Source organism: Schistocerca piceifrons, unplaced genomic scaffold (genome assembly GCF_021461385.2).
Source record: "Schistocerca piceifrons isolate TAMUIC-IGC-003096 unplaced genomic scaffold, iqSchPice1.1 HiC_scaffold_1385, whole genome shotgun sequence".
Taxonomy (NCBI): Eukaryota; Metazoa; Arthropoda; class Insecta; order Orthoptera; family Acrididae; genus Schistocerca; species Schistocerca piceifrons.
The window spans coordinates 1-25,455 of NW_025727219.1; the positions used below are offsets into that span (position 1 = coordinate 1).

Genomic DNA, 25,455 nt, shown 5'->3' on the forward strand with positions numbered 1-25,455 from the left:
GTACGATAATGCTCGTGCGTGGGCCCGCATAGCTGAGTCGGTAGAGCGTTAGGTTTTCAACCAAAGGGTCCTGGGTTCAAGTCCCTGTCTGGGCGAAAATTAATACACTTTCGTAACGGCTAATGGAAACCCTACAGGAAAGAGTGAGGCCACGCCGCTTTCTGCCATCAGATTGCTTCTAAAGATGGCCGTTTCACTTGTCGGGAGTCGCTTCTGCCACCGGCAGTCGTGGCCGAGTGGTTAAGGCGTCTGACTTGAAATCAGATTCCCTCTGGGAGCGTAGGTTCGAGTCCTGCCGACTGCGAAAATTTTCTCTCTCTCAAAAGATGGACGTTCAGGTGCATCCTAGCAGTTGCGTCACTACTAAACACATGGGTCACCAGTTATTTGATCCAGGGCGCAGCGTTACAGTCGCGCCCAGAAGCCGCAGCTCATCTCCTCGTCTCACAGCCGCCCACCGGGTGTTAGTACAAGTGTCGCCTCACTGGGCAGTGCAGATGTGTCCTTTTTAGCTTGCAGACGATGACGTGTAGCAATTTACGAGCTAACGCAAGTCGAATGTTTTACCGTGTGTATCTGCTAGATACTGCCTCTCATACGGTGGAGAGGCTCACTCCTTCTTGTGTCTCGTTCTCTGCACACGAGTTGCCCCTGACATCGACATAGCACGGGTTTTCTAGCGTCAGCGCGGCGTCACGTGAAGTCAGCGAAGTGAATATTACACGAGTCGAGTCGACATGTTTGCTTGTTACGATGATGGAAGCAGAAGAAATGTGTGTGGGACTTCACTGCATCGGCTGCTCGCCTTTCAGCGTCCCTGTGTCTTATCAGACGAAGGTGACTGTGAAATTGGCAACGAGGCAGAGCTGAACGAACACATGCAAACAGCAACGTTCAATGTCAGCCGAAATAGCTCAGTTGGGAGAGCGTTAGACTGAAGATCTAAAGGTCCCTGGTTCGATCCCGGGTTTCGGCAGGTATTCGTTTTGATGCGACGCCAATGGAATTGCTCTGCGTTGGTGATAATGCAACTACAGCTGACAACAAAAATGACTCTCTGCTGTAGCAGTTCTGGTTGTCTAGTGCATGCCATAAGAGGAACTCACTAGAAAACTAACTCCCTTTGAAGGAAAAGAATCAAAAAAGCCCTACCGACTGCGTTCCTTTTTCTGTGTCAGGTGGTGAAGAACGTCTTCAACGGAACCGCGAAATGAGCGAAAACGTGGGAAACATTGCATTCGAAATGCTTGCGAATTTTCCAATTGCCCAGTGAGTGTCGACAAAACACGTCAATTCTCTGCTCCAACGTATGAGACGTAACAACTGGTGCAATTTGTTGTTGCATCGTGTGCCAGCAGTCTTCGATAGTGTGTTACGAGCTTAGCGCGATAAGTTTGCAGACAGCATTTAGGCGACGTTTTATTAGTAACGGCCCCATGCAACGATTGCACAACAGTAAAGGACATGAGTCAATGTACAGTTGTGCATCGTGGGAGGTCTCACACCGTCGTCCGAGCCCGGATAGCTCAGTCGGTAGAGCATTAGGCTTTTAACCTAAGGGTCCAGGGTTCAAGTCCCTGTCCGGGCGGAAATTTTAAAACTTTGGTAGCGATTCGTCTGGTAGCGGTGGAAACGCTACGGAAAATAATGCAGCTACGCCGTTTTCTGACACCACAGTGCTTCAAACGGTAGCATTTGCATGTGTCGGGACAACGCCGCGCTACCGGCAGTCGTGGCCGAGTGGTTAAGGCGTCTGACTCGAAATCAGATTCCCTATGGGAGCGTAGGTTCGAATCCTACCGGCTGCGTGCGATTTTGCGTAAAGAGAGGAGCAAAAATTTTCGCACACATGTGACATGCGTGGGCGAATGCGGGTGCAAACCAGTGACGCCATTCTCAACAAGACGAAAGTTTCCGTTTAAGAATACTGAGTTTCGCGACGACCGCTGCTTACTGTGGCCATCGGTTCACCTCGCACTGACGCTGGGACTGCAGAAAGCCGTCGCTGAGATCGTGAGTACACAGATGTGCTCGAAAGTGTTGGACAGAGCGAACATTCAATTCTTTTTAAGAATCGCAATTGAATCATTCGAGTGCGGCGAAGGCAGTGGTGCAGCGTTTCTTTTCTTAAGATCTCGCAGCTGCTTGGAGGTATGTCCATCGTTTTAAGACGACAGAAAACTAGCGTCAGCGGTGCGTCAGTGGGAAGTCGGTGAAGTCGCCATTGGAGCCATAAGCCAGTAATTACAACATGCGAATCACTCGCTCACCACGCAGCTGTACGATAATGCTCGTGCGTGGGCCCGCATAGCTGAGTCGGTAGAGCGTTAGGTTTTCAACCAAAGGGTCCTGGGTTCAAGTCCCTGTCTGGGCGAAAATTAATACACTTTCGTAACGGCTAATGGAAACCCTACAGGAAAGAGTGAGGCCACGCCGCTTTCTGCCATCAGATTGCTTCTAAAGATGGCCGTTTCACTTGTCGGGAGTCGCTTCTGCCACCGGCAGTCGTGGCCGAGTGGTTAAGGCGTCTGACTTGAAATCAGATTCCCTCTGGGAGCGTAGGTTCGAGTCCTGCCGACTGCGAAAATTTTCTCTCTCTCAAAAGATGGACGTTCAGGTGCATCCTAGCAGTTGCGTCACTACTAAACACATGGGTCACCAGTTATTTGATCCAGGGCGCAGCGTTACAGTCGCGCCCAGAAGCCGCAGCTCATCTCCTCGTCTCACAGCCGCCCACCGGGTGTTAGTACAAGTGTCGCCTCACTGGGCAGTGCAGATGTGTCCTTTTTAGCTTGCAGACGATGACGTGTAGCAATTTACGAGCTAACGCAAGTCGAATGTTTTACCGTGTGTATCTGCTAGATACTGCCTCTCATACGGTGGAGAGGCTCACTCCTTCTTGTGTCTCGTTCTCTGCACACGAGTTGCCCCTGACATCGACATAGCACGGGTTTTCTAGCGTCAGCGCGGCGTCACGTGAAGTCAGCGAAGTGAATATTACACGAGTCGAGTCGACATGTTTGCTTGTTACGATGATGGAAGCAGAAGAAATGTGTGTGGGACTTCACTGCATCGGCTGCTCGCCTTTCAGCGTCCCTGTGTCTTATCAGACGAAGGTGACTGTGAAATTGGCAACGAGGCAGAGCTGAACGAACACATGCAAACAGCAACGTTCAATGTCAGCCGAAATAGCTCAGTTGGGAGAGCGTTAGACTGAAGATCTAAAGGTCCCTGGTTCGATCCCGGGTTTCGGCAGGTATTCGTTTTGATGCGACGCCAATGGAATTGCTCTGCGTTGGTGATAATGCAACTACAGCTGACAACAAAAATGACTCTCTGCTGTAGCAGTTCTGGTTGTCTAGTGCATGCCATAAGAGGAACTCACTAGAAAACTAACTCCCTTTGAAGGAAAAGAATCAAAAAAGCCCTACCGACTGCGTTCCTTTTTCTGTGTCAGGTGGTGAAGAACGTCTTCAACGGAACCGCGAAATGAGCGAAAACGTGGGAAACATTGCATTCGAAATGCTTGCGAATTTTCCAATTGCCCAGTGAGTGTCGACAAAACACGTCAATTCTCTGCTCCAACGTATGAGACGTAACAACTGGTGCAATTTGTTGTTGCATCGTGTGCCAGCAGTCTTCGATAGTGTGTTACGAGCTTAGCGCGATAAGTTTGCAGACAGCATTTAGGCGACGTTTTATTAGTAACGGCCCCATGCAACGATTGCACAACAGTAAAGGACATGAGTCAATGTACAGTTGTGCATCGTGGGAGGTCTCACACCGTCGTCCGAGCCCGGATAGCTCAGTCGGTAGAGCATTAGGCTTTTAACCTAAGGGTCCAGGGTTCAAGTCCCTGTCCGGGCGGAAATTTTAAAACTTTGGTAGCGATTCGTCTGGTAGCGGTGGAAACGCTACGGAAAATAATGCAGCTACGCCGTTTTCTGACACCACAGTGCTTCAAACGGTAGCATTTGCATGTGTCGGGACAACGCCGCGCTACCGGCAGTCGTGGCCGAGTGGTTAAGGCGTCTGACTCGAAATCAGATTCCCTATGGGAGCGTAGGTTCGAATCCTACCGGCTGCGTGCGATTTTGCGTAAAGAGAGGAGCAAAAATTTTCGCACACATGTGACATGCGTGGGCGAATGCGGGTGCAAACCAGTGACGCCATTCTCAACAAGACGAAAGTTTCCGTTTAAGAATACTGAGTTTCGCGACGACCGCTGCTTACTGTGGCCATCGGTTCACCTCGCACTGACGCTGGGACTGCAGAAAGCCGTCGCTGAGATCGTGAGTACACAGATGTGCTCGAAAGTGTTGGACAGAGCGAACATTCAATTCTTTTTAAGAATCGCAATTGAATCATTCGAGTGCGGCGAAGGCAGTGGTGCAGCGTTTCTTTTCTTAAGATCTCGCAGCTGCTTGGAGGTATGTCCATCGTTTTAAGACGACAGAAAACTAGCGTCAGCGGTGCGTCAGTGGGAAGTCGGTGAAGTCGCCATTGGAGCCATAAGCCAGTAATTACAACATGCGAATCACTCGCTCACCACGCAGCTGTACGATAATGCTCGTGCGTGGGCCCGCATAGCTGAGTCGGTAGAGCGTTAGGTTTTCAACCAAAGGGTCCTGGGTTCAAGTCCCTGTCTGGGCGAAAATTAATACACTTTCGTAACGGCTAATGGAAACCCTACAGGAAAGAGTGAGGCCACGCCGCTTTCTGCCATCAGATTGCTTCTAAAGATGGCCGTTTCACTTGTCGGGAGTCGCTTCTGCCACCGGCAGTCGTGGCCGAGTGGTTAAGGCGTCTGACTTGAAATCAGATTCCCTCTGGGAGCGTAGGTTCGAGTCCTGCCGACTGCGAAAATTTTCTCTCTCTCAAAAGATGGACGTTCAGGTGCATCCTAGCAGTTGCGTCACTACTAAACACATGGGTCACCAGTTATTTGATCCAGGGCGCAGCGTTACAGTCGCGCCCAGAAGCCGCAGCTCATCTCCTCGTCTCACAGCCGCCCACCGGGTGTTAGTACAAGTGTCGCCTCACTGGGCAGTGCAGATGTGTCCTTTTTAGCTTGCAGACGATGACGTGTAGCAATTTACGAGCTAACGCAAGTCGAATGTTTTACCGTGTGTATCTGCTAGATACTGCCTCTCATACGGTGGAGAGGCTCACTCCTTCTTGTGTCTCGTTCTCTGCACACGAGTTGCCCCTGACATCGACATAGCACGGGTTTTCTAGCGTCAGCGCGGCGTCACGTGAAGTCAGCGAAGTGAATATTACACGAGTCGAGTCGACATGTTTGCTTGTTACGATGATGGAAGCAGAAGAAATGTGTGTGGGACTTCACTGCATCGGCTGCTCGCCTTTCAGCGTCCCTGTGTCTTATCAGACGAAGGTGACTGTGAAATTGGCAACGAGGCAGAGCTGAACGAACACATGCAAACAGCAACGTTCAATGTCAGCCGAAATAGCTCAGTTGGGAGAGCGTTAGACTGAAGATCTAAAGGTCCCTGGTTCGATCCCGGGTTTCGGCAGGTATTCGTTTTGATGCGACGCCAATGGAATTGCTCTGCGTTGGTGATAATGCAACTACAGCTGACAACAAAAATGACTCTCTGCTGTAGCAGTTCTGGTTGTCTAGTGCATGCCATAAGAGGAACTCACTAGAAAACTAACTCCCTTTGAAGGAAAAGAATCAAAAAAGCCCTACCGACTGCGTTCCTTTTTCTGTGTCAGGTGGTGAAGAACGTCTTCAACGGAACCGCGAAATGAGCGAAAACGTGGGAAACATTGCATTCGAAATGCTTGCGAATTTTCCAATTGCCCAGTGAGTGTCGACAAAACACGTCAATTCTCTGCTCCAACGTATGAGACGTAACAACTGGTGCAATTTGTTGTTGCATCGTGTGCCAGCAGTCTTCGATAGTGTGTTACGAGCTTAGCGCGATAAGTTTGCAGACAGCATTTAGGCGACGTTTTATTAGTAACGGCCCCATGCAACGATTGCACAACAGTAAAGGACATGAGTCAATGTACAGTTGTGCATCGTGGGAGGTCTCACACCGTCGTCCGAGCCCGGATAGCTCAGTCGGTAGAGCATTAGGCTTTTAACCTAAGGGTCCAGGGTTCAAGTCCCTGTCCGGGCGGAAATTTTAAAACTTTGGTAGCGATTCGTCTGGTAGCGGTGGAAACGCTACGGAAAATAATGCAGCTACGCCGTTTTCTGACACCACAGTGCTTCAAACGGTAGCATTTGCATGTGTCGGGACAACGCCGCGCTACCGGCAGTCGTGGCCGAGTGGTTAAGGCGTCTGACTCGAAATCAGATTCCCTATGGGAGCGTAGGTTCGAATCCTACCGGCTGCGTGCGATTTTGCGTAAAGAGAGGAGCAAAAATTTTCGCACACATGTGACATGCGTGGGCGAATGCGGGTGCAAACCAGTGACGCCATTCTCAACAAGACGAAAGTTTCCGTTTAAGAATACTGAGTTTCGCGACGACCGCTGCTTACTGTGGCCATCGGTTCACCTCGCACTGACGCTGGGACTGCAGAAAGCCGTCGCTGAGATCGTGAGTACACAGATGTGCTCGAAAGTGTTGGACAGAGCGAACATTCAATTCTTTTTAAGAATCGCAATTGAATCATTCGAGTGCGGCGAAGGCAGTGGTGCAGCGTTTCTTTTCTTAAGATCTCGCAGCTGCTTGGAGGTATGTCCATCGTTTTAAGACGACAGAAAACTAGCGTCAGCGGTGCGTCAGTGGGAAGTCGGTGAAGTCGCCATTGGAGCCATAAGCCAGTAATTACAACATGCGAATCACTCGCTCACACACGCAGCTGTACGATAATGCTCGTGCGTGGGCCCGCATAGCTGAGTCGGTAGAGCGTTAGGTTTTCAACCAAAGGGTCCTGGGTTCAAGTCCCTGTCTGGGCGAAAATTAATACACTTTCGTAACGGCTAATGGAAACCCTACAGGAAAGAGTGAGGCCACGCCGCTTTCTGCCATCAGATTGCTTCTAAAGATGGCCGTTTCACTTGTCGGGAGTCGCTTCTGCCACCGGCAGTCGTGGCCGAGTGGTTAAGGCGTCTGACTTGAAATCAGATTCCCTCTGGGAGCGTAGGTTCGAGTCCTGCCGACTGCGAAAATTTTCTCTCTCTCAAAAGATGGACGTTCAGGTGCATCCTAGCAGTTGCGTCACTACTAAACACATGGGTCACCAGTTATTTGATCCAGGGCGCAGCGTTACAGTCGCGCCCAGAAGCCGCAGCTCATCTCCTCGTCTCACAGCCGCCCACCGGGTGTTAGTACAAGTGTCGCCTCACTGGGCAGTGCAGATGTGTCCTTTTTAGCTTGCAGACGATGACGTGTAGCAATTTACGAGCTAACGCAAGTCGAATGTTTTACCGTGTGTATCTGCTAGATACTGCCTCTCATACGGTGGAGAGGCTCACTCCTTCTTGTGTCTCGTTCTCTGCACACGAGTTGCCCCTGACATCGACATAGCACGGGTTTTCTAGCGTCAGCGCGGCGTCACGTGAAGTCAGCGAAGTGAATATTACACGAGTCGAGTCGACATGTTTGCTTGTTACGATGATGGAAGCAGAAGAAATGTGTGTGGGACTTCACTGCATCGGCTGCTCGCCTTTCAGCGTCCCTGTGTCTTATCAGACGAAGGTGACTGTGAAATTGGCAACGAGGCAGAGCTGAACGAACACATGCAAACAGCAACGTTCAATGTCAGCCGAAATAGCTCAGTTGGGAGAGCGTTAGACTGAAGATCTAAAGGTCCCTGGTTCGATCCCGGGTTTCGGCAGGTATTCGTTTTGATGCGACGCCAATGGAATTGCTCTGCGTTGGTGATAATGCAACTACAGCTGACAACAAAAATGACTCTCTGCTGTAGCAGTTCTGGTTGTCTAGTGCATGCCATAAGAGGAACTCACTAGAAAACTAACTCCCTTTGAAGGAAAAGAATCAAAAAAGCCCTACCGACTGCGTTCCTTTTTCTGTGTCAGGTGGTGAAGAACGTCTTCAACGGAACCGCGAAATGAGCGAAAACGTGGGAAACATTGCATTCGAAATGCTTGCGAATTTTCCAATTGCCCAGTGAGTGTCGACAAAACACGTCAATTCTCTGCTCCAACGTATGAGACGTAACAACTGGTGCAATTTGTTGTTGCATCGTGTGCCAGCAGTCTTCGATAGTGTGTTACGAGCTTAGCGCGATAAGTTTGCAGACAGCATTTAGGCGACGTTTTATTAGTAACGGCCCCATGCAACGATTGCACAACAGTAAAGGACATGAGTCAATGTACAGTTGTGCATCGTGGGAGGTCTCACACCGTCGTCCGAGCCCGGATAGCTCAGTCGGTAGAGCATTAGGCTTTTAACCTAAGGGTCCAGGGTTCAAGTCCCTGTCCGGGCGGAAATTTTAAAACTTTGGTAGCGATTCGTCTGGTAGCGGTGGAAACGCTACGGAAAATAATGCAGCTACGCCGTTTTCTGACACCACAGTGCTTCAAACGGTAGCATTTGCATGTGTCGGGACAACGCCGCGCTACCGGCAGTCGTGGCCGAGTGGTTAAGGCGTCTGACTCGAAATCAGATTCCCTATGGGAGCGTAGGTTCGAATCCTACCGGCTGCGTGCGATTTTGCGTAAAGAGAGGAGCAAAAATTTTCGCACACATGTGACATGCGTGGGCGAATGCGGGTGCAAACCAGTGACGCCATTCTCAACAAGACGAAAGTTTCCGTTTAAGAATACTGAGTTTCGCGACGACCGCTGCTTACTGTGGCCATCGGTTCACCTCGCACTGACGCTGGGACTGCAGAAAGCCGTCGCTGAGATCGTGAGTACACAGATGTGCTCGAAAGTGTTGGACAGAGCGAACATTCAATTCTTTTTAAGAATCGCAATTGAATCATTCGAGTGCGGCGAAGGCAGTGGTGCAGCGTTTCTTTTCTTAAGATCTCGCAGCTGCTTGGAGGTATGTCCATCGTTTTAAGACGACAGAAAACTAGCGTCAGCGGTGCGTCAGTGGGAAGTCGGTGAAGTCGCCATTGGAGCCATAAGCCAGTAATTACAACATGCGAATCACTCGCTCACCACGCAGCTGTACGATAATGCTCGTGCGTGGGCCCGCATAGCTGAGTCGGTAGAGCGTTAGGTTTTCAACCAAAGGGTCCTGGGTTCAAGTCCCTGTCTGGGCGAAAATTAATACACTTTCGTAACGGCTAATGGAAACCCTACAGGAAAGAGTGAGGCCACGCCGCTTTCTGCCATCAGATTGCTTCTAAAGATGGCCGTTTCACTTGTCGGGAGTCGCTTCTGCCACCGGCAGTCGTGGCCGAGTGGTTAAGGCGTCTGACTTGAAATCAGATTCCCTCTGGGAGCGTAGGTTCGAGTCCTGCCGACTGCGAAAATTTTCTCTCTCTCAAAAGATGGACGTTCAGGTGCATCCTAGCAGTTGCGTCACTACTAAACACATGGGTCACCAGTTATTTGATCCAGGGCGCAGCGTTACAGTCGCGCCCAGAAGCCGCAGCTCATCTCCTCGTCTCACAGCCGCCCACCGGGTGTTAGTACAAGTGTCGCCTCACTGGGCAGTGCAGATGTGTCCTTTTTAGCTTGCAGACGATGACGTGTAGCAATTTACGAGCTAACGCAAGTCGAATGTTTTACCGTGTGTATCTGCTAGATACTGCCTCTCATACGGTGGAGAGGCTCACTCCTTCTTGTGTCTCGTTCTCTGCACACGAGTTGCCCCTGACATCGACATAGCACGGGTTTTCTAGCGTCAGCGCGGCGTCACGTGAAGTCAGCGAAGTGAATATTACACGAGTCGAGTCGACATGTTTGCTTGTTACGATGATGGAAGCAGAAGAAATGTGTGTGGGACTTCACTGCATCGGCTGCTCGCCTTTCAGCGTCCCTGTGTCTTATCAGACGAAGGTGACTGTGAAATTGGCAACGAGGCAGAGCTGAACGAACACATGCAAACAGCAACGTTCAATGTCAGCCGAAATAGCTCAGTTGGGAGAGCGTTAGACTGAAGATCTAAAGGTCCCTGGTTCGATCCCGGGTTTCGGCAGGTATTCGTTTTGATGCGACGCCAATGGAATTGCTCTGCGTTGGTGATAATGCAACTACAGCTGACAACAAAAATGACTCTCTGCTGTAGCAGTTCTGGTTGTCTAGTGCATGCCATAAGAGGAACTCACTAGAAAACTAACTCCCTTTGAAGGAAAAGAATCAAAAAAGCCCTACCGACTGCGTTCCTTTTTCTGTGTCAGGTGGTGAAGAACGTCTTCAACGGAACCGCGAAATGAGCGAAAACGTGGGAAACATTGCATTCGAAATGCTTGCGAATTTTCCAATTGCCCAGTGAGTGTCGACAAAACACGTCAATTCTCTGCTCCAACGTATGAGACGTAACAACTGGTGCAATTTGTTGTTGCATCGTGTGCCAGCAGTCTTCGATAGTGTGTTACGAGCTTAGCGCGATAAGTTTGCAGACAGCATTTAGGCGACGTTTTATTAGTAACGGCCCCATGCAACGATTGCACAACAGTAAAGGACATGAGTCAATGTACAGTTGTGCATCGTGGGAGGTCTCACACCGTCGTCCGAGCCCGGATAGCTCAGTCGGTAGAGCATTAGGCTTTTAACCTAAGGGTCCAGGGTTCAAGTCCCTGTCCGGGCGGAAATTTTAAAACTTTGGTAGCGATTCGTCTGGTAGCGGTGGAAACGCTACGGAAAATAATGCAGCTACGCCGTTTTCTGACACCACAGTGCTTCAAACGGTAGCATTTGCATGTGTCGGGACAACGCCGCGCTACCGGCAGTCGTGGCCGAGTGGTTAAGGCGTCTGACTCGAAATCAGATTCCCTATGGGAGCGTAGGTTCGAATCCTACCGGCTGCGTGCGATTTTGCGTAAAGAGAGGAGCAAAAATTTTCGCACACATGTGACATGCGTGGGCGAATGCGGGTGCAAACCAGTGACGCCATTCTCAACAAGACGAAAGTTTCCGTTTAAGAATACTGAGTTTCGCGACGACCGCTGCTTACTGTGGCCATCGGTTCACCTCGCACTGACGCTGGGACTGCAGAAAGCCGTCGCTGAGATCGTGAGTACACAGATGTGCTCGAAAGTGTTGGACAGAGCGAACATTCAATTCTTTTTAAGAATCGCAATTGAATCATTCGAGTGCGGCGAAGGCAGTGGTGCAGCGTTTCTTTTCTTAAGATCTCGCAGCTGCTTGGAGGTATGTCCATCGTTTTAAGACGACAGAAAACTAGCGTCAGCGGTGCGTCAGTGGGAAGTCGGTGAAGTCGCCATTGGAGCCATAAGCCAGTAATTACAACATGCGAATCACTCGCTCACCACGCAGCTGTACGATAATGCTCGTGCGTGGGCCCGCATAGCTGAGTCGGTAGAGCGTTAGGTTTTCAACCAAAGGGTCCTGGGTTCAAGTCCCTGTCTGGGCGAAAATTAATACACTTTCGTAACGGCTAATGGAAACCCTACAGGAAAGAGTGAGGCCACGCCGCTTTCTGCCATCAGATTGCTTCTAAAGATGGCCGTTTCACTTGTCGGGAGTCGCTTCTGCCACCGGCAGTCGTGGCCGAGTGGTTAAGGCGTCTGACTTGAAATCAGATTCCCTCTGGGAGCGTAGGTTCGAGTCCTGCCGACTGCGAAAATTTTCTCTCTCTCAAAAGATGGACGTTCAGGTGCATCCTAGCAGTTGCGTCACTACTAAACACATGGGTCACCAGTTATTTGATCCAGGGCGCAGCGTTACAGTCGCGCCCAGAAGCCGCAGCTCATCTCCTCGTCTCACAGCCGCCCACCGGGTGTTAGTACAAGTGTCGCCTCACTGGGCAGTGCAGATGTGTCCTTTTTAGCTTGCAGACGATGACGTGTAGCAATTTACGAGCTAACGCAAGTCGAATGTTTTACCGTGTGTATCTGCTAGATACTGCCTCTCATACGGTGGAGAGGCTCACTCCTTCTTGTGTCTCGTTCTCTGCACACGAGTTGCCCCTGACATCGACATAGCACGGGTTTTCTAGCGTCAGCGCGGCGTCACGTGAAGTCAGCGAAGTGAATATTACACGAGTCGAGTCGACATGTTTGCTTGTTACGATGATGGAAGCAGAAGAAATGTGTGTGGGACTTCACTGCATCGGCTGCTCGCCTTTCAGCGTCCCTGTGTCTTATCAGACGAAGGTGACTGTGAAATTGGCAACGAGGCAGAGCTGAACGAACACATGCAAACAGCAACGTTCAATGTCAGCCGAAATAGCTCAGTTGGGAGAGCGTTAGACTGAAGATCTAAAGGTCCCTGGTTCGATCCCGGGTTTCGGCAGGTATTCGTTTTGATGCGACGCCAATGGAATTGCTCTGCGTTGGTGATAATGCAACTACAGCTGACAACAAAAATGACTCTCTGCTGTAGCAGTTCTGGTTGTCTAGTGCATGCCATAAGAGGAACTCACTAGAAAACTAACTCCCTTTGAAGGAAAAGAATCAAAAAAGCCCTACCGACTGCGTTCCTTTTTCTGTGTCAGGTGGTGAAGAACGTCTTCAACGGAACCGCGAAATGAGCGAAAACGTGGGAAACATTGCATTCGAAATGCTTGCGAATTTTCCAATTGCCCAGTGAGTGTCGACAAAACACGTCAATTCTCTGCTCCAACGTATGAGACGTAACAACTGGTGCAATTTGTTGTTGCATCGTGTGCCAGCAGTCTTCGATAGTGTGTTACGAGCTTAGCGCGATAAGTTTGCAGACAGCATTTAGGCGACGTTTTATTAGTAACGGCCCCATGCAACGATTGCACAACAGTAAAGGACATGAGTCAATGTACAGTTGTGCATCGTGGGAGGTCTCACACCGTCGTCCGAGCCCGGATAGCTCAGTCGGTAGAGCATTAGGCTTTTAACCTAAGGGTCCAGGGTTCAAGTCCCTGTCCGGGCGGAAATTTTAAAACTTTGGTAGCGATTCGTCTGGTAGCGGTGGAAACGCTACGGAAAATAATGCAGCTACGCCGTTTTCTGACACCACAGTGCTTCAAACGGTAGCATTTGCATGTGTCGGGACAACGCCGCGCTACCGGCAGTCGTGGCCGAGTGGTTAAGGCGTCTGACTCGAAATCAGATTCCCTATGGGAGCGTAGGTTCGAATCCTACCGGCTGCGTGCGATTTTGCGTAAAGAGAGGAGCAAAAATTTTCGCACACATGTGACATGCGTGGGCGAATGCGGGTGCAAACCAGTGACGCCATTCTCAACAAGACGAAAGTTTCCGTTTAAGAATACTGAGTTTCGCGACGACCGCTGCTTACTGTGGCCATCGGTTCACCTCGCACTGACGCTGGGACTGCAGAAAGCCGTCGCTGAGATCGTGAGTACACAGATGTGCTCGAAAGTGTTGGACAGAGCGAACATTCAATTCTTTTTAAGAATCGCAATTGAATCATTCGAGTGCGGCGAAGGCAGTGGTGCAGCGTTTCTTTTCTTAAGATCTCGCAGCTGCTTGGAGGTATGTCCATCGTTTTAAGACGACAGAAAACTAGCGTCAGCGGTGCGTCAGTGGGAAGTCGGTGAAGTCGCCATTGGAGCCATAAGCCAGTAATTACAACATGCGAATCACTCGCTCACCACGCAGCTGTACGATAATGCTCGTGCGTGGGCCCGCATAGCTGAGTCGGTAGAGCGTTAGGTTTTCAACCAAAGGGTCCTGGGTTCAAGTCCCTGTCTGGGCGAAAATTAATACACTTTCGTAACGGCTAATGGAAACCCTACAGGAAAGAGTGAGGCCACGCCGCTTTCTGCCATCAGATTGCTTCTAAAGATGGCCGTTTCACTTGTCGGGAGTCGCTTCTGCCACCGGCAGTCGTGGCCGAGTGGTTAAGGCGTCTGACTTGAAATCAGATTCCCTCTGGGAGCGTAGGTTCGAGTCCTGCCGACTGCGAAAATTTTCTCTCTCTCAAAAGATGGACGTTCAGGTGCATCCTAGCAGTTGCGTCACTACTAAACACATGGGTCACCAGTTATTTGATCCAGGGCGCAGCGTTACAGTCGCGCCCAGAAGCCGCAGCTCATCTCCTCGTCTCACAGCCGCCCACCGGGTGTTAGTACAAGTGTCGCCTCACTGGGCAGTGCAGATGTGTCCTTTTTAGCTTGCAGACGATGACGTGTAGCAATTTACGAGCTAACGCAAGTCGAATGTTTTACCGTGTGTATCTGCTAGATACTGCCTCTCATACGGTGGAGAGGCTCACTCCTTCTTGTGTCTCGTTCTCTGCACACGAGTTGCCCCTGACATCGACATAGCACGGGTTTTCTAGCGTCAGCGCGGCGTCACGTGAAGTCAGCGAAGTGAATATTACACGAGTCGAGTCGACATGTTTGCTTGTTACGATGATGGAAGCAGAAGAAATGTGTGTGGGACTTCACTGCATCGGCTGCTCGCCTTTCAGCGTCCCTGTGTCTTATCAGACGAAGGTGACTGTGAAATTGGCAACGAGGCAGAGCTGAACGAACACATGCAAACAGCAACGTTCAATGTCAGCCGAAATAGCTCAGTTGGGAGAGCGTTAGACTGAAGATCTAAAGGTCCCTGGTTCGATCCCGGGTTTCGGCAGGTATTCGTTTTGATGCGACGCCAATGGAATTGCTCTGCGTTGGTGATAATGCAACTACAGCTGACAACAAAAATGACTCTCTGCTGTAGCAGTTCTGGTTGTCTAGTGCATGCCATAAGAGGAACTCACTAGAAAACTAACTCCCTTTGAAGGAAAAGAATCAAAAAAGCCCTACCGACTGCGTTCCTTTTTCTGTGTCAGGTGGTGAAGAACGTCTTCAACGGAACCGCGAAATGAGCGAAAACGTGGGAAACATTGCATTCGAAATGCTTGCGAATTTTCCAATTGCCCAGTGAGTGTCGACAAAACACGTCAATTCTCTGCTCCAACGTATGAGACGTAACAACTGGTGCAATTTGTTGTTGCATCGTGTGCCAGCAGTCTTCGATAGTGTGTTACGAGCTTAGCGCGATAAGTTTGCAGACAGCATTTAGGCGACGTTTTATTAGTAACGGCCCCATGCAACGATTGCACAACAGTAAAGGACATGAGTCAATGTACAGTTGTGCATCGTGGGAGGTCTCACACCGTCGTCCGAGCCCGGATAGCTCAGTCGGTAGAGCATTAGGCTTTTAACCTAAGGGTCCAGGGTTCAAGTCCCTGTCCGGGCGGAAATTTTAAAACTTTGGTAGCGATTCGTCTGGTAGCGGTGGAAACGCTACGGAAAATAATGCAGCTACGCCGTTTTCTGACACCACAGTGCTTCAAACGGTAGCATTTGCATGTGTCGGGACAACGCCGCGCTACCGGCAGTCGTGGCCGAGTGGTTAAGGCGTCTGACTCGAAATCAGATTCCCTATGGGAGCGTAGGTTCGAATCCTACCGGCTGCGTGCGATTTTGCGTAAAGAGAGGAGCAAAAATTTTCGCACACATGTGACATGCGTGGGCGAATGCGGGTGCAAACCAGTGACGCCATTCTCAACAAGACGAAAGTTTCCGTTTAAGAATACTGAGTTTCGCGACGACCGCTGCTTACTGTGGCCATCGGTTCACCTCGCACTGACGCTGGGACTGCAGAAAGCCGTCGCTGAGATCGTGAGTACACAGATGTGCTCGAAAGTGTTGGACAGAGCGAACATTCAATTCTTTTTAAGAATCGCAATTGAATCATTCGAGTGCGGCGAAGGCAGTGGTGCAGCGTTTCTTTTCTTAAGATCTCGCAGCTGCTTGGAGGTATGTCCATCGTTTTAAGACGACAGAAAACTAGCGTCAGCGGTGCGTCAGTGGGAAGTCGGTGAAGTCGCCATTGGAGCCATAAGCCAGTAATTACAACATGCGAATCACTCGCTCACCACGCAGCTGTACGATAATGCTCGTGCGTGGGCCCGCATAGCTGAGTCGGTAGAGCGTTAGGTTTTCAACCAAAGGGTCCTGGGTTCAAGTCCCTGTCTGGGCGAAAATTAATACACTTTCGTAACGGCTAATGGAAACCCTACAGGAAAGAGTGAGGCCACGCCGCTTTCTGCCATCAGATTGCTTCTAAAGATGGCCGTTTCACTTGTCGGGAGTCGCTTCTGCCACCGGCAGTCGTGGCCGAGTGGTTAAGGCGTCTGACTTGAAATCAGATTCCCTCTGGGAGCGTAGGTTCGAGTCCTGCCGACTGCGAAAATTTTCTCTCTCTCAAAAGATGGACGTTCAGGTGCATCCTAGCAGTTGCGTCACTACTAAACACATGGGTCACCAGTTATTTGATCCAGGGCGCAGCGTTACAGTCGCGCCCAGAAGCCGCAGCTCATCTCCTCGTCTCACAGCCGCCCACCGGGTGTTAGTACAAGTGTCGCCTCACTGGGCAGTGCAGATGTGTCCTTTTTAGCTTGCAGACGATGACGTGTAGCAATTTACGAGCTAACGCAAGTCGAATGTTTTACCGTGTGTATCTGCTAGATACTGCCTCTCATACGGTGGAGAGGCTCACTCCTTCTTGTGTCTCGTTCTCTGCACACGAGTTGCCCCTGACATCGACATAGCACGGGTTTTCTAGCGTCAGCGCGGCGTCACGTGAAGTCAGCGAAGTGAATATTACACGAGTCGAGTCGACATGTTTGCTTGTTACGATGATGGAAGCAGAAGAAATGTGTGTGGGACTTCACTGCATCGGCTGCTCGCCTTTCAGCGTCCCTGTGTCTTATCAGACGAAGGTGACTGTGAAATTGGCAACGAGGCAGAGCTGAACGAACACATGCAAACAGCAACGTTCAATGTCAGCCGAAATAGCTCAGTTGGGAGAGCGTTAGACTGAAGATCTAAAGGTCCCTGGTTCGATCCCGGGTTTCGGCAGGTATTCGTTTTGATGCGACGCCAATGGAATTGCTCTGCGTTGGTGATAATGCAACTACAGCTGACAACAAAAATGACTCTCTGCTGTAGCAGTTCTGGTTGTCTAGTGCATGCCATAAGAGGAACTCACTAGAAAACTAACTCCCTTTGAAGGAAAAGAATCAAAAAAGCCCTACCGACTGCGTTCCTTTTTCTGTGTCAGGTGGTGAAGAACGTCTTCAACGGAACCGCGAAATGAGCGAAAACGTGGGAAACATTGCATTCGAAATGCTTGCGAATTTTCCAATTGCCCAGTGAGTGTCGACAAAACACGTCAATTCTCTGCTCCAACGTATGAGACGTAACAACTGGTGCAATTTGTTGTTGCATCGTGTGCCAGCAGTCTTCGATAGTGTGTTACGAGCTTAGCGCGATAAGTTTGCAGACAGCATTTAGGCGACGTTTTATTAGTAACGGCCCCATGCAACGATTGCACAACAGTAAAGGACATGAGTCAATGTACAGTTGTGCATCGTGGGAGGTCTCACACCGTCGTCCGAGCCCGGATAGCTCAGTCGGTAGAGCATTAGGCTTTTAACCTAAGGGTCCAGGGTTCAAGTCCCTGTCCGGGCGGAAATTTTAAAACTTTGGTAGCGATTCGTCTGGTAGCGGTGGAAACGCTACGGAAAATAATGCAGCTACGCCGTTTTCTGACACCACAGTGCTTCAAACGGTAGCATTTGCATGTGTCGGGACAACGCCGCGCTACCGGCAGTCGTGGCCGAGTGGTTAAGGCGTCTGACTCGAAATCAGATTCCCTATGGGAGCGTAGGTTCGAATCCTACCGGCTGCGTGCGATTTTGCGTAAAGAGAGGAGCAAAAATTTTCGCACACATGTGACATGCGTGGGCGAATGCGGGTGCAAACCAGTGACGCCATTCTCAACAAGACGAAAGTTTCCGTTTAAGAATACTGAGTTTCGCGACGACCGCTGCTTACTGTGGCCATCGGTTCACCTCGCACTGACGCTGGGACTGCAGAAAGCCGTCGCTGAGATCGTGAGTACACAGATGTGCTCGAAAGTGTTGGACAGAGCGAACATTCAATTCTTTTTAAGAATCGCAATTGAATCATTCGAGTGCGGCGAAGGCAGTGGTGCAGCGTTTCTTTTCTTAAGATCTCGCAGCTGCTTGGAGGTATGTCCATCGTTTTAAGACGACAGAAAACTAGCGTCAGCGGTGCGTCAGTGGGAAGTCGGTGAAGTCGCCATTGGAGCCATAAGCCAGTAATTACAACATGCGAATCACTCGCTCACCACGCAGCTGTACGATAATGCTCGTGCGTGGGCCCGCATAGCTGAGTCGGTAGAGCGTTAGGTTTTCAACCAAAGGGTCCTGGGTTCAAGTCCCTGTCTGGGCGAAAATTAATACACTTTCGTAACGGCTAATGGAAACCCTACAGGAAAGAGTGAGGCCACGCCGCTTTCTGCCATCAGATTGCTTCTAAAGATGGCCGTTTCACTTGTCGGGAGTCGCTTCTGCCACCGGCAGTCGTGGCCGAGTGGTTAAGGCGTCTGACTTGAAATCAGATTCCCTCTGGGAGCGTAGGTTCGAGTCCTGCCGACTGCGAAAATTTTCTCTCTCTCAAAAGATGGACGTTCAGGTGCATCCTAGCAGTTGCGTCACTACTAAACACATGGGTCACCAGTTATTTGATCCAGGGCGCAGCGTTACAGTCGCGCCCAGAAGCCGCAGCTCATCTCCTCGTCTCACAGCCGCCCACCGGGTGTTAGTACAAGTGTCGCCTCACTGGGCAGTGCAGATGTGTCCTTTTTAGCTTGCAGACGATGACGTGTAGCAATTTACGAGCTAACGCAAGTCGAATGTTTTACCGTGTGTATCTGCTAGATACTGCCTCTCATACGGTGGAGAGGCTCACTCCTTCTTGTGTCTCGTTCTCTGCACACGAGTTGCCCCTGACATCGACATAGCACGGGTTTTCTAGCGTCAGCGCGGCGTCACGTGAAGTCAGCGAAGTGAATATTACACGAGTCGAGTCGACATGTTTGCTTGTTACGATGATGGAAGCAGAAGAAATGTGTGTGGGACTTCACTGCATCGGCTGCTCGCCTTTCAGCGTCCCTGTGTCTTATCAGACGAAGGTGACTGTGAAATTGGCAACGAGGCAGAGCTGAACGAACACATGCAAACAGCAACGTTCAATGTCAGCCGAAATAGCTCAGTTGGGAGAGCGTTAGACTGAAGATCTAAAGGTCCCTGGTTCGATCCCGGGTTTCGGCAGGTATTCGTTTTGATGCGACGCCAATGGAATTGCTCTGCGTTGGTGATAATGCAACTACAGCTGACAACAAAAATGACTCTCTGCTGTAGCAGTTCTGGTTGTCTAGTGCATGCCATAAGAGGAACTCACTAGAAAACTAACTCCCTTTGAAGGAAAAGAATCAAAAAAGCCCTACCGACTGCGTTCCTTTTTCTGTGTCAGGTGGTGAAGAACGTCTTCAACGGAACCGCGAAATGAGCGAAAACGTGGGAAACATTGCATTCGAAATGCTTGCGAATTTTCCAATTGCCCAGTGAGTGTCGACAAAACACGTCAATTCTCTGCTCCAACGTATGAGACGTAACAACTGGTGCAATTTGTTGTTGCATCGTGTGCCAGCAGTCTTCGATAGTGTGTTACGAGCTTAGCGCGATAAGTTTGCAGACAGCATTTAGGCGACGTTTTATTAGTAACGGCCCCATGCAACGATTGCACAACAGTAAAGGACATGAGTCAATGTACAGTTGTGCATCGTGGGAGGTCTCACACCGTCGTCCGAGCCCGGATAGCTCAGTCGGTAGAGCATTAGGCTTTTAACCTAAGGGTCCAGGGTTCAAGTCCCTGGCCGGGCGGAAATTTTAAAACTTTGGTAGCGATTCGTCTGGTAGCGGTGGAAACGCTACGGAAAATAATGCAGCTACGCCGTTTTCTGACACCACAGTGCTTCAAACGGTAGCATTTGCATGTGTCGGGACAACGCCGCGCTACCGGCAGTCGTGGCCGAGTGGTTAAGGCGTCTGACTCGAAATCAGATTCCCTATGGGAGCGTAGGTTCGAATCCTACCGGCTGCGTGCGATTTTGCGTAAAGAGAGGAGCAAAAATTTTCGCACACATGTGACATGCGTGGGCGAATGCGGGTGCAAACCAGTGACGCCATTCTCAACAAGACGAAAGTTTCCGTTTAAGACTACTGAGTTTCGCGACGACCGCTGCTTACTGTGGCCATCGGTTCACCTCGCACTGACGCTGGGACTGCAGAAAGCCGTCGCTGAGATCGTGAGTACACAGATGTGCTCGAAAGTGTTGGACAGAGCGAACATTCAATTCTTTTTAAGAATCGCAATTGAATCATTCGAGTGCGGCGAAGGCAGTGGTGCAGCGTTTCTTTTCTTAAGATCTCGCAGCTGCTTGGAGGTATGTCCATCGTTTTAAGACGACAGAAAACTAGCGTCAGCGGTGCGTCAGTGGGAAGTCGGTGAAGTCGCCATTGGAGCCATAAGCCAGTAATTACAACATGCGAATCACTCGCTCACCACGCAGCTGTACGATAATGCTCGTGCGTGGGCCCGCATAGCTGAGTCGGTAGAGCGTTAGGTTTTCAACCAAAGGGTCCTGGGTTCAAGTCCCTGTCTGGGCGAAAATTAATACACTTTCGTAACGGCTAATGGAAACCCTACAGGAAAGAGTGAGGCCACGCCGCTTTCTGCCATCAGATTGCTTCTAAAGATGGCCGTTTCACTTGTCGGGAGTCGCTTCTGCCACCGGCAGTCGTGGCCGAGTGGTTAAGGCGTCTGACTTGAAATCAGATTCCCTCTGGGAGCGTAGGTTCGAGTCCTGCCGACTGCGAAAATTTTCTCTCTCTCAAAAGATGGACGTTCAGGTGCATCCTAGCAGTTGCGTCACTACTAAACACATGGGTCACCAGTTATTTGATCCAGGGCGCAGCGTTACAGTCGCGCCCAGAAGCCGCAGCTCATCTCCTCGTCTCACAGCCGCCCACCGGGTGTTAGTACAAGTGTCGCCTCACTGGGCAGTGCAGATGTGTCCTTTTTAGCTTGCAGACGATGACGTGTAGCAATTTACGAGCTAACGCAAGTCGAATGTTTTACCGTGTGTATCTGCTAGATACTGCCTCTCATACGGTGGAGAGGCTCACTCCTTCTTGTGTCTCGTTCTCTGCACACGAGTTGCCCCTGACATCGACATAGCACGGGTTTTCTAGCGTCAGCGCGGCGTCACGTGAAGTCAGCGAAGTGAATATTACACGAGTCGAGTCGACATGTTTGCTTGTTACGATGATGGAAGCAGAAGAAATGTGTGTGGGACTTCACTGCATCGGCTGCTCGCCTTTCAGCGTCCCTGTGTCTTATCAGACGAAGGTGACTGTGAAATTGGCAACGAGGCAGAGCTGAACGAACACATGCAAACAGCAACGTTCAATGTCAGCCGAAATAGCTCAGTTGGGAGAGCGTTAGACTGAAGATCTAAAGGTCCCTGGTTCGATCCCGGGTTTCGGCAGGTATTCGTTTTGATGCGACGCCAATGGAATTGCTCTGCGTTGGTGATAATGCAACTACAGCTGACAACAAAAATGACTCTCTGCTGTAGCAGTTCTGGTTGTCTAGTGCATGCCATAAGAGGAACTCACTAGAAAACTAACTCCCTTTGAAGGAAAAGAATCAAAAAAGCCCTACCGACTGCGTTCCTTTTTCTGTGTCAGGTGGTGAAGAACGTCTTCAACGGAACCGCGAAATGAGCGAAAACGTGGGAAACATTGCATTCGAAATGCTTGCGAATTTTCCAATTGCCCAGTGAGTGTCGACAAAACACGTCAATTCTCTGCTCCAACGTATGAGACGTAACAACTGGTGCAATTTGTTGTTGCATCGTGTGCCAGCAGTCTTCGATAGTGTGTTACGAGCTTAGCGCGATAAGTTTGCAGACAGCATTTAGGCGACGTTTTATTAGTAACGGCCCCATGCAACGATTGCACAACAGTAAAGGACATGAGTCAATGTACAGTTGTGCATCGTGGGAGGTCTCACACCGTCGTCCGAGCCCGGATAGCTCAGTCGGTAGAGCATTAGGCTTTTAACCTAAGGGTCCAGGGTTCAAGTCCCTGGCCGGGCGGAAATTTTAAAACTTTGGTAGCGATTCGTCTGGTAGCGGTGGAAACGCTACGGAAAATAATGCAGCTACGCCGTTTTCTGACACCACAGTGCTTCAAACGGTAGCATTTGCATGTGTCGGGACAACGCCGCGCTACCGGCAGTCGTGGCCGAGTGGTTAAGGCGTCTGACTCGAAATCAGATTCCCTATGGGAGCGTAGGTTCGAATCCTACCGGCTGCGTGCGATTTTGCGTAAAGAGAGGAGCAAAAATTTTCGCACACATGTGACATGCGTGGGCGAATGCGGGTGCAAACCAGTGACGCCATTCTCAACAAGACGAAAGTTTCCGTTTAAGACTACTGAGTTTCGCGACGACCGCTGCTTACTGTGGCCATCGGTTCACCTCGCACTGACGCTGGGACTGCAGAAAGCCGTCGCTGAGATCGTGAGTACACAGATGTGCTCGAAAGTGTTGGACAGAGCGAACATTCAATTCTTTTTAAGAATCGCAATTGAATCATTCGAGTGCGGCGAAGGCAGTGGTGCAGCGTTTCTTTTCTTAAGATCTCGCAGCTGCTTGGAGGTATGTCCATCGTTTTAAGACGACAGAAAACTAGCGTCAGCGGTGCGTCAGTGGGAAGTCGGTGAAGTCGCCATTGGAGCCATAAGCCAGTAATTACAACATGCGAATCACTCGCTCACCACGCAGCTGTACGATAATGCTCGTGCGTGGGCCCGCATAGCTGAGTCGGTAGAGCGTTAGGTTTTCAACCAAAGGGTCCTGGGTTCAAGTCCCTGTCTGGGCGAAAATTAATACACTTTCGTAACGGCTAATGGAAACCCTACAGGAAAGAGTGAGGCCACGCCGCTTTCTGCCATCAGATTGCTTCTAAAGATGGCCGTTTCACTTGTCGGGAGTCGCTTCTGCCACCGGCAGTCGTGGCCGAGTGGTTAAGGCGTCTGACTTGAAATCAGATTCCCTCTGGGAGCGTAGGTTCGAGTCCTGCCGACTGCGAAAATTTTCTCTCTCTCAAAAGATGGACGTTCAGGTGCATCCTAGCAGTTGCGTCACTACTAAACACATGGGTCACCAGTTATTTGATCCAGGGCGCAGCGTTACAGTCGCGCCCAGAAGCCGCAGCTCATCTCCTCGTCTCACAGCCGCCCACCGGGTGTTAGTACAAGTGTCGCCTCACTGGGCAGTGCAGATGTGTCCTTTTTAGCTTGCAGACGATGACGTGTAGCAATTTACGAGCTAACGCAAGTCGAATGTTTTACCGTGTGTATCTGCTAGATACTGCCTCTCATACGGTGGAGAGGCTCACTCCTTCTTGTGTCTCGTTCTCTGCACACGAGTTGCCCCTGACATCGACATAGCACGGGTTTTCTAGCGTCAGCGCGGCGTCACGTGAAGTCAGCGAAGTGAATATTACACGAGTCGAGTCGACATGTTTGCTTGTTACGATGATGGAAGCAGAAGAAATGTGTGTGGGACTTCACTGCATCGGCTGCTCGCCTTTCAGCGTCCCTGTGTCTTATCAGACGAAGGTGACTGTGAAATTGGCAACGAGGCAGAGCTGAACGAACACATGCAAACAGCAACGTTCAATGTCAGCCGAAATAGCTCAGTTGGGAGAGCGTTAGACTGAAGATCTAAAGGTCCCTGGTTCGATCCCGGGTTTCGGCAGGTATTCGTTTTGATGCGACGCCAATGGAATTGCTCTGCGTTGGTGATAATGCAACTACAGCTGACAACAAAAATGACTCTCTGCTGTAGCAGTTCTGGTTGTCTAGTGCATGCCATAAGAGGAACTCACTAGAAAACTAACTCCCTTTGAAGGAAAAGAATCAAAAAAGCCCTACCGACTGCGTTCCTTTTTCTGTGTCAGGTGGTGAAGAACGTCTTCAACGGAACCGCGAAATGAGCGAAAACGTGGGAAACATTGCATTCGAAATGCTTGCGAATTTTCCAATTGCCCAGTGAGTGTCGACAAAACACGTCAATTCTCTGCTCCAACGTATGAGACGTAACAACTGGTGCAATTTGTTGTTGCATCGTGTGCCAGCAGTCTTCGATAGTGTGTTACGAGCTTAGCGCGATAAGTTTGCAGACAGCATTTAGGCGACGTTTTATTAGTAACGGCCCCATGCAACGATTGCACAACAGTAAAGGACATGAGTCAATGTACAGTTGTGCATCGTGGGAGGTCTCACACCGTCGTCCGAGCCCGGATAGCTCAGTCGGTAGAGCATTAGGCTTTTAACCTAAGGGTCCAGGGTTCAAGTCCCTGTCCGGGCGGAAATTTTAAAACTTTGGTAGCGATTCGTCTGGTAGCGGTGGAAACGCTACGGAAAATAATGCAGCTACGCCGTTTTCTGACACCACAGTGCTTCAAACGGTAGCATTTGCATGTGTCGGGACAACGCCGCGCTACCGGCAGTCGTGGCCGAGTGGTTAAGGCGTCTGACTCGAAATCAGATTCCCTATGGGAGCGTAGGTTCGAATCCTACCGGCTGCGTGCGATTTTGCGTAAAGAGAGGAGCAAAAATTTTCGCACACATGTGACATGCGTGGGCGAATGCGGGTGCAAACCAGTGACGCCATTCTCAACAAGACGAAAGTTTCCGTTTAAGAATACTGAGTTTCGCGACGACCGCTGCTTACTGTGGCCATCGGTTCACCTCGCACTGACGCTGGGACTGCAGAAAGCCGTCGCTGAGATCGTGAGTACACAGATGTGCTCGAAAGTGTTGGACAGAGCGAACATTCAATTCTTTTTAAGAATCGCAATTGAATCATTCGAGTGCGGCGAAGGCAGTGGTGCAGCGTTTCTTTTCTTAAGATCTCGCAGCTGCTTGGAGGTATGTCCATCGTTTTAAGACGACAGAAAACTAGCGTCAGCGGTGCGTCAGTGGGAAGTCGGTGAAGTCGCCATTGGAGCCATAAGCCAGTAATTACAACATGCGAATCACTCGCTCACCACGCAGCTGTACGATAATGCTCGTGCGTGGGCCCGCATAGCTGAGTCGGTAGAGCGTTAGGTTTTCAACCAAAGGGTCCTGGGTTCAAGTCCCTGTCTGGGCGAAAATTAATACACTTTCGTAACGGCTAATGGAAACCCTACAGGAAAGAGTGAGGCCACGCCGCTTTCTGCCATCAGATTGCTTCTAAAGATGGCCGTTTCACTTGTCGGGAGTCGCTTCTGCCACCGGCAGTCGTGGCCGAGTGGTTAAGGCGTCTGACTTGAAATCAGATTCCCTCTGGGAGCGTAGGTTCGAGTCCTGCCGACTGCGAAAATTTTCTCTCTCTCAAAAGATGGACGTTCAGGTGCATCCTAGCAGTTGCGTCACTACTAAACACATGGGTCACCAGTT

At 50.3% G+C, this 25,455-nt stretch overlaps 45 non-coding genes across 45 annotated transcripts; all 45 read left to right on the forward strand.

The window, feature by feature from the left end:
* Positions 1–222: 222 nt before the first annotated feature.
* Trnas-uga lies at positions 223–304 on the forward strand. The gene has a single exon. It is a non-coding gene; the product is annotated as a tRNA-Ser (tRNA).
* A 599-nt stretch (positions 305–903) lies between these two features.
* Trnaf-gaa lies at positions 904–976 on the forward strand. The gene has a single exon. It is a non-coding gene; the product is annotated as a tRNA-Phe (tRNA).
* Positions 977–1,515: 539 nt separating this feature from the next.
* Positions 1,516–1,588, forward strand: Trnak-uuu. Its single transcript has one exon. It is a non-coding gene; the product is annotated as a tRNA-Lys (tRNA).
* A 138-nt stretch (positions 1,589–1,726) lies between these two features.
* On the forward strand, positions 1,727–1,808 carry Trnas-cga. Its single transcript has one exon. It is a non-coding gene; the product is annotated as a tRNA-Ser (tRNA).
* A 693-nt stretch (positions 1,809–2,501) lies between these two features.
* On the forward strand, positions 2,502–2,583 carry Trnas-uga. Its single transcript has one exon. It is a non-coding gene; the product is annotated as a tRNA-Ser (tRNA).
* A 599-nt stretch (positions 2,584–3,182) lies between these two features.
* On the forward strand, positions 3,183–3,255 carry Trnaf-gaa. Its single transcript has one exon. It is a non-coding gene; the product is annotated as a tRNA-Phe (tRNA).
* A 539-nt stretch (positions 3,256–3,794) lies between these two features.
* Trnak-uuu lies at positions 3,795–3,867 on the forward strand. Its single transcript has one exon. It is a non-coding gene; the product is annotated as a tRNA-Lys (tRNA).
* Positions 3,868–4,005: 138 nt separating this feature from the next.
* Trnas-cga lies at positions 4,006–4,087 on the forward strand. The gene has a single exon. It is a non-coding gene; the product is annotated as a tRNA-Ser (tRNA).
* A 693-nt stretch (positions 4,088–4,780) lies between these two features.
* Trnas-uga lies at positions 4,781–4,862 on the forward strand. Its single transcript has one exon. It is a non-coding gene; the product is annotated as a tRNA-Ser (tRNA).
* A 599-nt stretch (positions 4,863–5,461) lies between these two features.
* Positions 5,462–5,534, forward strand: Trnaf-gaa. Its single transcript has one exon. It is a non-coding gene; the product is annotated as a tRNA-Phe (tRNA).
* A 539-nt stretch (positions 5,535–6,073) lies between these two features.
* Positions 6,074–6,146, forward strand: Trnak-uuu. Its single transcript has one exon. It is a non-coding gene; the product is annotated as a tRNA-Lys (tRNA).
* Positions 6,147–6,284: 138 nt separating this feature from the next.
* On the forward strand, positions 6,285–6,366 carry Trnas-cga. The gene has a single exon. It is a non-coding gene; the product is annotated as a tRNA-Ser (tRNA).
* Positions 6,367–7,060: 694 nt separating this feature from the next.
* Positions 7,061–7,142, forward strand: Trnas-uga. The gene has a single exon. It is a non-coding gene; the product is annotated as a tRNA-Ser (tRNA).
* A 599-nt stretch (positions 7,143–7,741) lies between these two features.
* Trnaf-gaa lies at positions 7,742–7,814 on the forward strand. Its single transcript has one exon. It is a non-coding gene; the product is annotated as a tRNA-Phe (tRNA).
* Positions 7,815–8,353: 539 nt separating this feature from the next.
* Trnak-uuu lies at positions 8,354–8,426 on the forward strand. The gene has a single exon. It is a non-coding gene; the product is annotated as a tRNA-Lys (tRNA).
* A 138-nt stretch (positions 8,427–8,564) lies between these two features.
* On the forward strand, positions 8,565–8,646 carry Trnas-cga. Its single transcript has one exon. It is a non-coding gene; the product is annotated as a tRNA-Ser (tRNA).
* Positions 8,647–9,339: 693 nt separating this feature from the next.
* Positions 9,340–9,421, forward strand: Trnas-uga. The gene has a single exon. It is a non-coding gene; the product is annotated as a tRNA-Ser (tRNA).
* A 599-nt stretch (positions 9,422–10,020) lies between these two features.
* Trnaf-gaa lies at positions 10,021–10,093 on the forward strand. The gene has a single exon. It is a non-coding gene; the product is annotated as a tRNA-Phe (tRNA).
* Positions 10,094–10,632: 539 nt separating this feature from the next.
* Trnak-uuu lies at positions 10,633–10,705 on the forward strand. The gene has a single exon. It is a non-coding gene; the product is annotated as a tRNA-Lys (tRNA).
* Positions 10,706–10,843: 138 nt separating this feature from the next.
* Trnas-cga lies at positions 10,844–10,925 on the forward strand. Its single transcript has one exon. It is a non-coding gene; the product is annotated as a tRNA-Ser (tRNA).
* Positions 10,926–11,618: 693 nt separating this feature from the next.
* On the forward strand, positions 11,619–11,700 carry Trnas-uga. Its single transcript has one exon. It is a non-coding gene; the product is annotated as a tRNA-Ser (tRNA).
* A 599-nt stretch (positions 11,701–12,299) lies between these two features.
* Trnaf-gaa lies at positions 12,300–12,372 on the forward strand. Its single transcript has one exon. It is a non-coding gene; the product is annotated as a tRNA-Phe (tRNA).
* Positions 12,373–12,911: 539 nt separating this feature from the next.
* Positions 12,912–12,984, forward strand: Trnak-uuu. The gene has a single exon. It is a non-coding gene; the product is annotated as a tRNA-Lys (tRNA).
* Positions 12,985–13,122: 138 nt separating this feature from the next.
* Trnas-cga lies at positions 13,123–13,204 on the forward strand. Its single transcript has one exon. It is a non-coding gene; the product is annotated as a tRNA-Ser (tRNA).
* A 693-nt stretch (positions 13,205–13,897) lies between these two features.
* Positions 13,898–13,979, forward strand: Trnas-uga. The gene has a single exon. It is a non-coding gene; the product is annotated as a tRNA-Ser (tRNA).
* A 599-nt stretch (positions 13,980–14,578) lies between these two features.
* Trnaf-gaa lies at positions 14,579–14,651 on the forward strand. The gene has a single exon. It is a non-coding gene; the product is annotated as a tRNA-Phe (tRNA).
* A 539-nt stretch (positions 14,652–15,190) lies between these two features.
* On the forward strand, positions 15,191–15,263 carry Trnak-uuu. Its single transcript has one exon. It is a non-coding gene; the product is annotated as a tRNA-Lys (tRNA).
* A 138-nt stretch (positions 15,264–15,401) lies between these two features.
* Positions 15,402–15,483, forward strand: Trnas-cga. The gene has a single exon. It is a non-coding gene; the product is annotated as a tRNA-Ser (tRNA).
* Positions 15,484–16,176: 693 nt separating this feature from the next.
* On the forward strand, positions 16,177–16,258 carry Trnas-uga. Its single transcript has one exon. It is a non-coding gene; the product is annotated as a tRNA-Ser (tRNA).
* Positions 16,259–16,857: 599 nt separating this feature from the next.
* Positions 16,858–16,930, forward strand: Trnaf-gaa. Its single transcript has one exon. It is a non-coding gene; the product is annotated as a tRNA-Phe (tRNA).
* Positions 16,931–17,469: 539 nt separating this feature from the next.
* On the forward strand, positions 17,470–17,542 carry Trnak-uuu. Its single transcript has one exon. It is a non-coding gene; the product is annotated as a tRNA-Lys (tRNA).
* Positions 17,543–17,680: 138 nt separating this feature from the next.
* On the forward strand, positions 17,681–17,762 carry Trnas-cga. The gene has a single exon. It is a non-coding gene; the product is annotated as a tRNA-Ser (tRNA).
* Positions 17,763–18,455: 693 nt separating this feature from the next.
* Trnas-uga lies at positions 18,456–18,537 on the forward strand. The gene has a single exon. It is a non-coding gene; the product is annotated as a tRNA-Ser (tRNA).
* Positions 18,538–19,136: 599 nt separating this feature from the next.
* On the forward strand, positions 19,137–19,209 carry Trnaf-gaa. The gene has a single exon. It is a non-coding gene; the product is annotated as a tRNA-Phe (tRNA).
* Positions 19,210–19,748: 539 nt separating this feature from the next.
* Trnak-uuu lies at positions 19,749–19,821 on the forward strand. Its single transcript has one exon. It is a non-coding gene; the product is annotated as a tRNA-Lys (tRNA).
* Positions 19,822–19,959: 138 nt separating this feature from the next.
* Trnas-cga lies at positions 19,960–20,041 on the forward strand. Its single transcript has one exon. It is a non-coding gene; the product is annotated as a tRNA-Ser (tRNA).
* Positions 20,042–20,734: 693 nt separating this feature from the next.
* On the forward strand, positions 20,735–20,816 carry Trnas-uga. Its single transcript has one exon. It is a non-coding gene; the product is annotated as a tRNA-Ser (tRNA).
* Positions 20,817–21,415: 599 nt separating this feature from the next.
* On the forward strand, positions 21,416–21,488 carry Trnaf-gaa. Its single transcript has one exon. It is a non-coding gene; the product is annotated as a tRNA-Phe (tRNA).
* Positions 21,489–22,027: 539 nt separating this feature from the next.
* On the forward strand, positions 22,028–22,100 carry Trnak-uuu. The gene has a single exon. It is a non-coding gene; the product is annotated as a tRNA-Lys (tRNA).
* A 138-nt stretch (positions 22,101–22,238) lies between these two features.
* Trnas-cga lies at positions 22,239–22,320 on the forward strand. The gene has a single exon. It is a non-coding gene; the product is annotated as a tRNA-Ser (tRNA).
* A 693-nt stretch (positions 22,321–23,013) lies between these two features.
* On the forward strand, positions 23,014–23,095 carry Trnas-uga. The gene has a single exon. It is a non-coding gene; the product is annotated as a tRNA-Ser (tRNA).
* Positions 23,096–23,694: 599 nt separating this feature from the next.
* On the forward strand, positions 23,695–23,767 carry Trnaf-gaa. The gene has a single exon. It is a non-coding gene; the product is annotated as a tRNA-Phe (tRNA).
* Positions 23,768–24,306: 539 nt separating this feature from the next.
* Positions 24,307–24,379, forward strand: Trnak-uuu. The gene has a single exon. It is a non-coding gene; the product is annotated as a tRNA-Lys (tRNA).
* A 138-nt stretch (positions 24,380–24,517) lies between these two features.
* Trnas-cga lies at positions 24,518–24,599 on the forward strand. The gene has a single exon. It is a non-coding gene; the product is annotated as a tRNA-Ser (tRNA).
* Positions 24,600–25,292: 693 nt separating this feature from the next.
* On the forward strand, positions 25,293–25,374 carry Trnas-uga. Its single transcript has one exon. It is a non-coding gene; the product is annotated as a tRNA-Ser (tRNA).
* The last annotated feature ends 81 nt before the right edge of the window (positions 25,375–25,455 follow it).